At 41.3% G+C, this 14,611-nt stretch overlaps 1 pseudogene; it reads right to left on the reverse strand.

Moving 5' to 3' along the window:
* Positions 1-2,248: 2,248 nt before the first annotated feature.
* The window catches only part of LOC105710849 (keratin, type II cytoskeletal 8-like), a 32,461-nt pseudogene continuing 20,098 nt past the window's right edge, over positions 2,249-14,611 (reverse strand).

The raw sequence follows: 14,611 nt of genomic DNA on the forward strand, positions 1-14,611 counted from the left end.
TCTTTAATTTACCTTACTAATTAATGGACTTAGCTTAGTTGTTATGAGTTTAGATGTTGTGCAGGAGCCGGGAGACCTTAAGGCAATGTACATGTCATAAATCAATTGTACACGTCAGTCAATGTGACATTTCTGAGTAGCCTGTGTTCCGTGATGGCACTCCACCATCGTTCCTCAAAACAAAGCAACGGTAGACATCGGAGGAATGGTTCATTTATTCTCTCCCAAGAAAGATACCTTACCTTAAAATAAAAGGTGATTGAGTCATCAGCAAATCTGTGTCCACTCAAGACCATTTCTTCTGCTTTTTAATATATATATTTTTAATTCTTTTAACCCTGCTGTGGCATTTTGGGCCATGCTCATAAATCTTGTCCTATTTCCTTATTGGCACACAGCCATGGAAATGGAGAAAGCCTTTATTGTGGAGAGCCAGCAAGCTTCGAGTTCAGGGGCAATAAAATTCCTTTTCATGAGTAAGGTCTGGGAGCCCGTCAGCATTTCCTGCTTTGTGGATGTCAACATCTCCAGTAGGGCACTGCAGATGTAATTCTAAAAGGTGCGCAGGAAGCTAGGCGATAGATAATAGGGATGCGTGGCCTCTACAAGGTAGATCAGTTCCTAAGATGGCAAGGCCCACGGAGATCAGAATACCAAGGTATCCTGCTGTACCTTCTGCAGGAGGGGAAGAGTGAGCCCACATTCCCTCTGAGGCAGCCTTCAAAGGGGGGAGGAGGAAGAGAGGTTAGTACTCACTTTCTTCCTCTTCCTGTGTCCAAGCCACCCTCCTTCCCAGGAAGAAGCTAACAATATAGAGAGACCATAGGATGGTATACTTCTTCTCTCCTTCCTTCCTTCCTTCCTTCCCTCCCTCCCTCCTTTCTCTCTCTCTCTCTCTTTCTTTCTTTCAGATGGAGTTTCACTGTTGTCACCCAGCTGCAGTGCAATGGTGTGATCTCGGCTCACTGCAACCTCTGCCTCCTGGGTCCAAGCAGTTCTCCTGCCTCAGCCTCCCAAGTAGCTGGGATTGCAGGCACCCGCCACCATGCTCAGCTAATTTTTATATTATTAGTAGATAACGGGGTTTCACCATGTCTGCTAGGCTGGTCTTGAACTCCTGACCACAGGCGATCTACGCACCTCGGCCTCCCAAAGTGCTGGGATTACAGGCATGAGCCACTGTGCCCAGCTGGGATACTTTTTCTATCACTCAAAAGTAAGGGCAAAAATGGAGAACCTCCGAAGATGAATCATAGTTTTATTCCACTCTTCATTATGGTTCACATGTCACTGGAGACACAACAGTTGCCACTGAGGATCATCTGAAGAGGAGAGGAAGAAAAGTACTTTGGTACAGAGGAGACGCTTCATCTATATTCCTAAGTGAGTGACACTATTTTGCTCCATTCTCTTAGCTTGCTGGGGTAACAAGAACATGCCTTGTATTTTGAAAAGTATGTTTCCAGGATAATTTAGCAAAAATAATTTTCTTAATAATACAAACAAAGCAGCCAGCCACCGTGACTCACGCTTGCAATCGCAGCACTTTGGAAGGCCGAGGCAGGCAGATCACTCGAGGTCAGGAGTTCGAGACCAGCCTGGCCAACACGGTGAAACCCGGTCTCTACTAAAAATATGAAAATTAGCTTGGTGTGGTGGCGGGGGCCTGTAATCCCAGCGACTTGGGAAGCTGAGGCAGGAGAATCCCTTGAATCTGGGGGTGGAGTTTGCAGTGAAGTGTGATCATGCCACTGCACTCCAGAGTGAGCGACGGAGTGAGACCTTGTCTCAGAATAATAATCATAAAAACAAACAAATCAAGCAAACATTCCTTTAGCACTTCAGAAAGTGATACATAAATATTTTGGTGTACAGTTCTGTGAGTGTTATGAAATTTTAACCCCCACACAAAGAGAATATGTAATAACACTCCCCCTCCCCCGATTGCTTCACGTTAAACTGTTGTACACAGATGTTTTCCCCACCTTCAATCCTAGGATCTGGCAAAGAGTTTTTAGATATAACACAAGAAACACTATCCATGAAAGAAAAAAAAATGATAAATTGGGCTTCATCACAGCAAAAAAAAGTTTGCTTCTTGAAGTACACAGTGAAGAGAATGAAAACAAGCTACAGACAAGACGAAAGCATCTGCAAATGTTCAAAGCCTTTGAGAGGGAGAAACCGAGTACGACGTGATCTACCCGAAGCTGCAGTGGAATGGAGCTAGAGAACAACGTGCAATAAATTAGCGGTAAAATAAGGGTGGCGCCAACGATGTAGCAGCCTTTCGGGGCAGCGGGGGCACTTTATCGTAGCTTGTGAAATCAAGGGTGGCGCTGTGGGGCACAGAAGCAGAGAGTGTTCCGGAGGAGGAAATCCTGTAAGAAAAGCCATACGAATGGGAAAATGCTGGGCGTAAACTGAGAATGTCAGAAGTTTACTCTGGTTTAGCTCCCAGTCTCACTTCTGCGTCTTTCATGGAAGAATGAGAATGAATGTATGTCTTCCAATACATGCACAAACCCACACTCCAATATCTGTAGCTTCTAAAGTCTGTAAGGAAAAAAATAAAACAAACAACAACAAAAAACTTGCACTTACCTTTTGTAAGTAGCAGTTACTCCCAAGAGTGGATTCGCTGGTTATGCTGAAACATGGAAAACCATTAAGGGTCATTTAAAGGGAACCGAAATGTCAGGCTGGTCCATTGGAAATGCAAATGTTAACTGCTCTAAGCGCAATAACCAAACAATGAAGCCAATTAGGAAGGTACTGCTGAGAACTTCAGGCTTTGGTTAGTTACAAAGGCAGAGGGAAAAAAGGCCAGCTTGTTTGATCTTGTTTATCTGGAGGTGGAGTCAATCATCTGAATAGTTTCGAATGGCCCTAAATGTTTTGGGGCACTTAGAGCCCTGCTATGAACTCATTTGTTTTACACAATCTGCAATGGACGTGTCTCCATCAGTCGTTTTCCTCGCGCTCCGTCATACCCGGGCACAAATGAAACGCTGGCATCCATAACACTTAAGCACCTTTTCTGCTGGGCAAAAGTCTTGAAAGAACGAATTCTTTTGCTGTTGGTCAACTGCTGAAATTAGCATAAAATCAGCATGTAAATTATGTTAAACAACGCAGAGAGTTGGGATATAAACGTAGGCCACTTTCATGCGTATAGACATGTTCTATTTTATATTTTCTCTAATAAAAAATAAGCTTTTATGCATTGGAGAGCTCTGATTTATGTCAGGTACAGTCTTCCCTCCGCCGTATATTAGTAGATGTAGAAGAGATTTTTGAGGAATTTACATTCACATTTTTTGATATATCTATCATCTCATGTGTCTTAACGTGTGCATAGATTCTCATAACTACTCCCACAAACAGGACACAGAACAGATTCAGCAACTCCTCTCCTTCCCCACTTCCCTGAGTCCGACCCATGTAGGTAAGCCCTCTCATCATAAAGGAAAAACAGATAAGCTGGATTTCATGAAAGTTAAAAACATTTTGCTTTTCAAAGAACACACATAAGAAACTGAAAAGACACGCTATAGATTGGGAGGAAATGTTGGCAAATAATGCATCAGACAAAAGATACATATCTGGAATAAAGAGCTCTCAAAACTCAAAGAGGGAACAGACAATCTAATTTAAAAACGCGTGAAAGATTTGAACAGAAGCTTCACCAAGTAGATAAAAAAATCGTTAGTCATTAGGAACATCCAGATTAACACAATGAGGTGCCATTATGCACCTCTTAGAGCAACGAAAATGAAAAGCACTGAGGATGCCAAGTGATGATGGATGTTGGAGCAACTGGAATTCTCTTCCACCGCTGGTGGGGATGCAAAGTGGTCCAGCTGCTCTGGGAAATAGTCTGACACTTTCTTAAAAAGGTAAGCATTTCCATCCCTTATGACCCAGCAATATCATGCCTAGGAATTTATCTTAGATAAATAAAATCTTAGGTTCACACAAAAACCTGTGCGTGAATGCTTTTAGCAAGCAGCGTTATTTCTAATCTCTAACACCTGGAAGGAACTCCAATGTCCTTCAAAGTGTGAATGGATAGCCAATTCGTGATACAACCATACACTTAAATACATGAAATAAAACAGATGAATCTCAAAATAATTATGCCCGGTGAAGGAAGTTGTATTCCATTTTGCGATAATGAGCAATTGATTCCTTTAAGAATATCTCTTCTCATTGTGCTTATTAAATATTTTTTTTTTTCTTTTTGTTCTCTCAGGCCTCAGTTCCTCCTTTTCCATCTGTGGTGCTTCTCTTCTGAGAATCTCATTTGTGCATGTTTCGGGTACCTTTTGCTGCATAAAACACCACCTCAAATGTAGTGGCATTTTGTTATTTTCAGAAATTCTGTAGGTTAGGAATTCATCTTTACCCTGAGACCATATTTTCTTGAAAAGGCCTTGGATTTGATCTTTGCCCTGGGTTAGTCTTTCCCTACTCCCCTCCCCTCCCCTCCCCTCCCCTCCCCTCCCCTCCCCTCCCCTCCCCTCCTCTCCTCTCTCCTCCCTTTCCCGACAGGGTCTTCTTCTGTAGCCCAGGCTTGAGTTCAGTATAGAGAACATAGCTCATTACAACCTCCAACTCCTGGGCTCCAGTGATTCACCTGCCTCAGCCTCCTGAGAAGAGAAGCTAGGACTATAGGCGTGCGCCTCTATGTATGGCTATTTTTTTTTAAAATTTTTATAGAGACATGGTCTTGCTTTGTTGCCCAGGCTGGTCTAGAACTCCTAGTCTCAAGCAATCCTCCCACCTTGGCCTCCCAAAGTGCTGTGGTTAAAGGCATGAGCCACGGTGCCCAGCCCATTTCTTATTTTGAGGACTCTTTGCTCTGTGGTACGGTCCCTTCAGATTTGTTATCGGTTACATTTCCTTCTACTTACATTTCCTCTCAATTATACATTTTCTCCAAATTATGGAGTAATTCATTAGTTTATCTCTCTTTGTCTCTCATTTTATTTTAGAATACTAAAAGCTAGGCAAGCTTTCAACACTGCCCTGAAATTCTCCTTTATCTTCATGGTTAAGTTTAGGTACATTTTGATGGGACAGTGTTGCAGAAGGCATTGCTGCTAGGTAACAATGGCTCCTTTCTTAGCTCCCAACACCTGTGTCTTCACTATCCTTCAAGCCCTCATTGATGACCTCCAGGAGGACTGTTCGGCTTCTCCCGTCACTGGGCTCCAAAACCCATGCTGCAAGTTTCACCTTTTGTTACAGCAGAGACCCCTTCCCGGTACCAAATTCACCTCTGGTCTTTTGCTGCCCGTCAAACCTCCCTAAACTGAGAGTCATGATGCATCAACCATTTTATTACACTTTTGCATTCTGTGGGTCGGGAATTTGAACAGGGCATAGCGGGGATAGCTTGCATCTCTTCCATGTTCAATGGGGCCTGGTCAGGAACGTGTCAAATGGCTGGGACATGTTTCCAACAGAGGGAGGCTGAAATTTTCTGAAGGTGTCTTCACTCACTTGTCTGGGTCTTGAACTGGGATGACATAAAGTCTTGTCTAATCTGAGACTCAGCCAGAGCACCTACCTGCGGTCCCTCCGTGTGACTAGGGCTTCTCACGGGATGGCAGCTGGGACCTTCCAGAGTGAGCGCACCAGGAGAAGCAGGTGGATGTTCAGACTTTCATGATACAGCCTGGGCCATTCCACAGTGTCGTCTGCTCCCTGCCATTGTGAGCCACGCTTCTTCCCCAGCCATCAAAATCTTTCCTTCGAAGCAATTACAAGTCCTGCCAGACTCATGGGTGGGGGACATAGATGGCCCCTCTCACTGGGAGAAGGATCAAAGAGTTAGCCGTCATATTTTAGCACTCCTACCATGCCTTGGCTGAGCTTTGCTCCAAGAGTGACGCCCCTACACCCAGATCTCTATCTCTAGCCTTGACTTTTCTCCTGAATTCTGGACTCAGAATTCACATGTCCAATAAATGTTTCATTGGAATTCACCTGCATAAAAAATAAACAGAATCTGACCCACCCAGAGTCCGATTTCTGGGCATCTGAGCAACTTAAGAAGAGTACTTAAATTTATTCAACACAAAGTGATTTAAAATAGCAGAAAGTCATAAGTCAGTTAATTGCCCGAACAATAAGATAAGCTGTTAAGTCAGTAATAGTGTGTCGTCTGGATGGGATGGGAGGGATACATGAAAAGTAATAAATATGAAGATTATGTAGCAATGTCTTTGAATTAATTCACATGATAAAAAAACATTTGATATGCACTCTCACTGCAATTATAAACAAAAAGATGCATATGAAACTGCAGGAATAAAAAATGGAGGACAACTGGAGTGAAATGGTGACATTACGGATAATTTATTACTCCTCTGCTTCCCACTTCTCAATTTTTTTACATAACTTTAGTAACAATAATAAACATATGAAAATGTGTATTGTATAAGTATATAATATATACATTTTATATATGTTTCATAGTATATAGAATAACTAATAAATACACTAAAATAATATTTCTTAAATAATCACTAAATTTTAGAACATTTTTAAGCTTTTTGTAGAGATGGGGTCTTGCTATGTTGCCCAGGCTGTCCTCGAGCTCTTGACCTCAAGTAATCCTCCCACCGTAGCCTCCCAAAGTGCTGGGATTACAGGCATGAGCCACCACACCTGGCCTAAAATAATATGTATTTTATTTATATTACTTTAATAATGTAAAAACTGCCCCAAAAGGAACTTGTCATTTCACACCTCTTGCTCTTTCTTTGTTTATTTTCTTTCTTCCCTGGGCTGGTTAAAGGCATTACCAGCCTCTTAGTGGTCCAGGTCTGAGACTTGTGTCATCATTCTGTCTTCTGTTTTTCTTCACTCATCTTTCTATACAATTAAGCTTTGAATACTCTGAATTCTACTTCTCCAGTATCTCTGCAATGAGTAATTGTTAAATAATTAATAGAAAATGTTGAAATTAACTTTACAATTATATATAACTATTCTAATATCTACCAGGTCCCATTCCCTTCTTCACCACTTATCATCTGGGGCAAGTTTCCCAGTCATTCTGGATGTTGGTTTTCTCATCTTCAGTGTGAGGATGGCATATTTGCCTTGGGTATAATTTTGTGACAATTGAATTATCTTGTCTATGTAATACCTCATTCAGTGCCTGGAATATAGCAGGCACTTAATACATGGTAGCTACTAAATGGCACTTAAGAATCTTTGGAAAAGCCATTAATAATACTTGCACTTTCTTCTAGCACTTTAGTGAGAAAGACAAACACACTCTTTTGTAGAGACCCCATCTCTGCACAAAAAACCCCACAAACCCACGTGTAAGTTAAAAAGCAGGACTCTTCTGAAATATTTGTATCTAAACATATTCTCACTAAGTCTCCAGTGTGATGGCAAACCAACCAACCTCGGGTGGCTGCAGAACAAGTTTATAATCAGAAATAAGACGCAGAAAAAAAAATCAATGGTCTTGTGTTCCATATTACTCTCCCATCAATAGAGGCCGTATCTTTCCCTCTTTATGGTAATTGCCCAGTGATCTGCTTAAAGTGCTTAACGTGCTTAGAGGGGCCTGCTGATAGCATCTTATCAGGGCTCAGAGCAGCGGCCTCCGGGAGCACCCAGGAGCTGGGGCTGGTTCTGCCAGATGTGCTGTTTAATTTCACCAAGGGTCCCGGGTGTCACAGACACTAGACTGTGTTTGCCAGTGGCTTTGCTGTTGGGTCTCACGTCACTCCCTGCCTCCCCAGATGAGAATAGCTATCTCCTTCCTCTGAGGCTTTAAGGGTTCATTGCAACAAAATAGGCCTGGGATGTTCATCACTTAAGCCAGGGTCCTGAGGAATTTCATCGCAGTTTCTCTGGAAGACCTTTTCAGGTTAAACAAATGACTCTGCTGGCAGGAAAATTGACCCCTCTGCTCCTAGAAGTCTATTAATATGCACAGTGAGTGCTTATTGGCATTGAGGGCTTCCATCTAAATGGCCCAATTTCACTTCCAATAAAAGCCCATTCTTCTCATAGAAATGTCACCCCCATCCACTGACTTGTATTGTTCTCCAAATTTGCATCAAGTTTAGGAATTTATAGATCCACCCTCAGGGTTAATAGTGGTTCAAGATGCTTTGCAAAGTAAGAAAGATCTGGCCTGTGAGGAGTGATAGGCCCCTCCCTAGCTGGCACTTTGATTCCTTTTCTTTCTCTTACGTCCCCATCTGATGCCTGATACAGTTTGGCTGTGTCCCCACACAAATCTCATTTTGAACAATAGTTCCCATAATCCCCACGTGTCATGGGAGAGATCAGGTGGGAGGTAATTAAATCACGGGGCTGTTATGCCCTGTGCTGCTGTTCTCATGGTCATGAGTGAGTTCTCACAAGCTCTGATGGTTTTATAAGGGGCTTTCCCCCCTTTTGCTCGGCACTCCTCCTTGCTGTCGCCATGTGAAGAAGGATGTGTTTGTTGCCTTTTCTGCCATGATTGTAAATTTCCTGAGGCCTCCTCAGCCATGCTGAACTGTGAGTTAATTAAACCTCTCTCCTTTAGAAGTTACCCAGCCTCAGGTATGTCTTAGACATTGCCCTACTCCCACCTCAGTGCCATCTGGGGTGCTCTGGAAGCTATCATCCTTCCTTTGTTTGCTGCTTTCAGGAACGAAAAAGCACACTTAATTTTGAAGCTGGGAACCCATATGAGACACTTATAAAGGAACAGTATGGCCCCCAGTTTAGCACACGTGCAGATACACTCACATGAAAATTTATTACCCATTGCACTTGCTCATTTTCAAAATTGTCCTTTAGAATGTAGATGGGTAATTTAGAAATTTACAAAATACCTGACTTTCTATATGTCTATATTCTATTTCAGTTAGTCAACCATATCCTTTTTATATTTCACCCAAACCTTCCCAAGCGGCACATGCTGCTTGAAATCATAATGACAGACATCACTTTGATGTTACTTTTCATTCTTAACTTGGCCATCATTCACAGCTACTTCTGCTTCAATTGAACGAGGCACTGAAAAAAGGAAAGATATTATATAAATTAAATTTTCATTGCTCTGTAACATATCAAAGATTGTACCATTTCTGATTTACAGTTAGGATTGGAAATTAACTTCAAAAGGCAAGAAATGGAAAAGTGGAGGCATATTCTTTCATGGTTTATTACTGAAAAGGGAGACGTGATGTAATGATAACAAAAAGGTTTCTCTTCTTGAACAAAAGAAGGAATATTCTTTTGTCTTATACCTGTGTATTTATATCAACTTGCAAGTTTGTCTACCACTTAATCCTTTGGACTCACAACTATTATGCAAACAGCCCCTGTATGGCAACCCATATTGCATGATAGAACCATGAAGTGACAGAAATTAGAGCTTGAAGATATATTAAGGGATGGGAAAAAAACCCTTAATGAAAACATTTCTAGGTGCGACACATTTCAGAGAGTTTATCTGTCCAATTCACACCTGGTGAGTGGTAAAGAGAACCTGGAACTGGGTCATCTGCCTCCTAGTTCAGTTTTTCCACCTCATTACACAAAGACCTAATTTTGCAATATTAGTGTAAGAGGGCTCATTTGGGAATACTTGATTTGGTGCTCCCAAATTTTGAGACCTTCTGGATTCCTTGTTTATCTAATGTTTACTTCTAGGCCTCATAGTTCCTTTTCCTCTCTCTCTCTCTTTTTTTTTTTTTTTTGGTTATTATACTTTAAGTTCTGGGGTACCTGTGCAGAATGTGCAGCTTTGTTACATAGGTATACAAGTGCCATGGTGGTTTCCTGCATCCATCACCCCGTCTTCTATGTTAGGTATTTCTCCTAATGCTATCCCTCCCCTATCCCCCCACCCCCGACAGGCCTCCCCTAGCCCCCCTTCTGATGCCCTGAGAGCATATCCCCCCATCCCCCCACCCCCGACAGGCCTCCCCTATCCCCCCACCCCCTGACAGGCCTGATGTGTGATGCTCCCCTCCCTGTGTCCATGTGTTCTCATTGTTCAGTACCCGCTTATGTGTGGAAACCTGTGTTGTTTGGTTTTCTGTTCTTGTGTCAGTTTGCTGAGAATGATGGTTTTCAGCTTCATCCATGTCCCTGCAAAGGACATGAACTCATCCTTTTTATGGCTGCATAGTATTCCATGGTATATATGTGCCGCATTTTCTTTACCCGGTCTATCACTGATGGGCATTTCCTCTCTTAACCTTGTCACACTGAATCTTTGGCTTCTACCAGCAAGTGTCTTTAGCCCTCATTGTCGTAGGTACCTCCCAACTCCTCAAATCTTGCACCTGATGCTTCCATCTCCAGGCTGTTCCGTTTCATGGTTATCTCTTCCCCGGCTCTGTATCAGTGAATCCTTTTTGCTTCTTCTCAATCTTGTCCCCTATCAAGTATCCTCTCTTGATGAGGTGTATCTGCCTCAAAATCCACACCAACAGCCGCTTGGATAATACTGTACCCTCACTAAAATTCTAGCATCCTTTTCTTTTCCTTTACATACTAACTTTATCCTCTGATTATCTCAACCTCTGACTTTGCCTTCTGATGCCCTGAGAGCATGTATTCTCATCACTCCATGGGCACTTTTATCTTGATGGGTCCCTTCCTGCATAAAAAATGTTAAAAGTGTATTTTATGACTGCTTTGGTATAAAGATAAATCTAATATTCTACCCTAAAATGTACTTTTATCCTCTGATCTTCAAAAGGAATTAAAGCATTTTTCTAGACCCCTAACATTATTGTAGGCAGTGAGCTCTGTGCCTGCTGGACATATTGGCTCTGGGGTCAGGCCACAGAAAGGTACAGATGTGATCCTACTTGGAATCAACTGTAACTGGGCTCTGAGAGCAGCCTGGTGATTGTCTGTTGTTTATTCCTAACATCTTCCATTGATAGCTAAAATTTCTCTATTTTCTGTGTGTGTATGTGTTCACAGAGCACGACTCACCTGCCTTCTTTCTTTTGCCTTTACAGAGGAAATTAAACCCACACAACAAGATCAATCATCTCCCTGTTGCATCCTTAAAGGCTTTCTGTCTTTGTACCCATCCTCCTACCTTGCTCTTGTTTTGCTGAGATGGAGGTAGAGGATGTCCTTTCATTTTTTTTTCCCCTAACACTGTGTCTCCGACGCTTTGACACTAGCCCCTTGCAAGAATTCTCCTTCTTTTTCTAAATTTTACTTTAAGTTCTGGGATAAATGTGCAGAATGTGCAGGTTTGTTACATGCATGTGCCATGGTGGTTCCTGTTAACTAATTGAATAATCTTGGGGCAGCCATGTCCCCTTTCTTGACCTTGGTTTTATTATCTACAAAATAAGCCAAATAATGCCTTATTTGACTGAAGGCCGGAGGTTAAGCACGGTAATCTTCTAGGGAGTCCATCAACACCAACATCATCTAATGCAACAATTATGAGTAGGTGAATATTTTAAATTTATAAAGACTACTAACTGCTAGGCTAGTACCTAACATTATGTGGAAATGATAACCACTTGAAAATTTATCATTTCCACATGACGTTACCCTATTGGGCCAATTATAATTATAGTTCTAATATGTATACATATGGATATCTATATAATATATATGGACACCTATTTTATAAAGGCAATATTTGTGTGTGTGGCATGTGCTAATGTTTGAGTCACAGCACATATTTTTTAAATCGCTGAAATCTATTAAATATGATACATATTAGAGTGACTAACACTGAATTTATGGCTGCTTGAGAAAATGTGTTCTTTATCAAAATCTTGGAAAAATTATAATATGTTTTTATCTCTTGGTTGCAAAAATTAGATTATTTTTAAATATATTTTTTTTTTAAACTTGGAACTAAATTCTGGAACATTTAATAAGTACCTACTATGTGTAAAGTACCTTCTAGGTGTTGAATATACAAAGTTAAATAGAGCACTGTTTGAGCAGACAGACAAGATGCAAATATCTACAACACAAGACTAAATTAAGTAAGTGCTGACAGAAAGAAAAACCCCTTCCCGGGAGTTCAAAGTTTGGAGAAAACCTATTCTTTTGGAAGTCTCACTAAAGACTGGTGAATTATGAGGCATTTATTTGCTTTCTGATCAAAAATTAATTTATACTTATTATGAGGAATGTATACTTAAAATATTGCCAAAGTACTTTCTAAAATGATTGTGTTACTTTATACACCTTTGTTTCTGTATGGTTGTCAATTTCCACATGCTCTTTCAATATTGACAACTATCAATTTTTAAAATATTCAAATGAGACTTTAATTGGATAGAAGATAAATAGTATCTAATTTTAGTTTTTTAAAAAGATTTCTATTAGTGATATCCAGCACTCTTTACATATACATTAGGCAATTATGTTTCTTCTTTTGCAAATTGTCTGCTCGTGCTTTTTGTCCGTTTTACCATTTAATAGAATATTTGTCTGTTATTTATTTTATGAATATATCTGAGGTCACTGTTGTGAATGGAAAATTCTAGACCTTTCCAGTGAGCTTCCGATCTACATCCCCAACTACACACGTGCTATATCCACGTGGCTTTCCCACATCACGCTCATGTTGACTCACACTCATATTCACACTCACACTAACACTCACACTCAATGGGATCAAAACTGAAAGCACTACTGGGAGTGCTGTGGCGCCCTCCAACCATTTCCCAAGCTGAAGCTTCAGGGCCGCCCTTGAGTTTCCAGGGCTCATGATCTTATCTCATCAGTTCCACTTCCTTAGTAGCTCCTGTAAGTGTCCTCCTTGAGTTCTCTCCATGGCATCCCCACCTTGGCTGGCGACCACCGTCTCAATGCAGATCACTTCCTTTCTCACCTAGGGCAGGGCGACAGTTTCCTACCTGGTTTCCTTCTCTTCAGTATTACTTTTTTCCAAATCAGTCTTCTGAGAGTAGAGAATTTCTGAAATGAAAATCTGATCACTTTTTAAATTCTCTAGTTGTTACCTATTTCCTGGATTAAATCTCTTAAGTCTTTTCTTGTCATTCAATCTGCATTCGTCAGTTTTCACACGACTATAAAGATACTACCTGAGACTGGGTAATTTATAAACAGAAGGGGTTTAATGGACTCACAGTTCTGCATGGCTGTGGAGGCCTCAGGAAACTTAGAATCATGGCAGAAGGTGAAGGGGAAGCAGGCACCTTCTTCACAAGGTGGCAGGAGACAGAGAAAGTGCAGGGGAAACTCACTTTTAAACCCCTCAGATCTGTGAGAACTCCCTCACTATCATGAGAACAGCATGGGGAAACTGTCCCCATGATCTGAACACCTCCCACAAGGTACCTCCCTCAACACATGGGGATTACAATTCCAGATGAGATTTGGATGGGGACACAGAGCCAAAGACATCACAATCTAAGATAGTCCTTATCTCGGAGACTTAATTTCCTCTGTAATACTTATTCTGTTTAACATAGCATTGCTTGTTTGTTTTCTTCTTTTTCTTCTCCTGCCTCTTCCTTCTTTCTTTCCTTCCTTCCTTCCTTTTTACCTTCCTCCCTCTCTCCCTCCCTCTCTTCCTTTCCTTCCTTCTTTTCTTTTTTCCTCCCTTCCTCCCTTCCTTCCTTTTTTCTTCCCTCCCTCTCTTCCTCCCTTTTTCCCTCTCTCCCTCCCTTCTTTCCTTCCTTCCTTCCTTCCTCCCTTCCTTCCTTTCCTCTTTCCTTCCTTCCCTCCTTCCTTCTTTTCTGCTCCCTTTACTAAGATGTAGAGTTTATGAGGTCATGAGGCCCGGGTAGGTTTCTTGTTTGTAACTAAACCACAGCTTGTAGAGAGGTGGCTGGCACATAGTGGATGCTCATAAATATTTGTTGAATGCTTTGAAAACTGTGAACGGTTCCTATTAGCCTGCTACTTAGAACTATTAGGATTTATTTATGTTCCTGCTTTCTCTAACCCTAGGATCTTGACTATTTTTTAACTTAGTTAACTAGTATTGATCCTTATCGTTTTTTTTTTTTTTTTGGCAGGGTCTTGTTTTTTCACTGAGGCTGGAGTACAGTGGTGTGATCATTGCTCACCACAGCCTCAACCTCCTGTGCTCAAGTGATCCTCCCTCCTAAGCCTTCCCAGTAGCTAGGACTATAGGCACACCACCATGCCTGGTGAATTATTTTATATTTTGTAGAGACAGGATCTCACTATGTTCCCCAGGCTGGTCTTGAACTCCTGGCCTCAAGCCATTCTTCCACCTTGAGGTCTCAAAATGTTGGAATTAGAGGTATGACTGCCCCTAGCCTACTTTTGATCCTCTATGACTCAGCTTTGAGGTTGCATCACTAGGAATCCTGACCTAAGCGCCTTCTCATCAGCCAGTGTTTCTCCATAGTGCCCAACATATTCCCTTATAGTATTGACCACCCTGCGTTATTAATGTCTACCTCAGGTAGATGGTAAGCTTCCTGAGGACAGGATTTATGTCTTATTATCATTGCATTTTCCAGGACTAAGCAATGGTTTTGGCTTATCATAGATTTTCAATATATGATTTATTGAAAAGGTAAATGATAATATCTAATATTTATGTTATCATTTTTTATTTATAAATGTATTTAGAATATGTAGT

This window comes from Aotus nancymaae, unplaced genomic scaffold, assembly GCF_030222135.1.
Source record: "Aotus nancymaae isolate 86718 unplaced genomic scaffold, 86718_ANA_hifiasm-v0.15.2.pri h1tg000083l, whole genome shotgun sequence".
Taxonomy (NCBI): Eukaryota; Metazoa; Chordata; class Mammalia; order Primates; family Aotidae; genus Aotus; species Aotus nancymaae.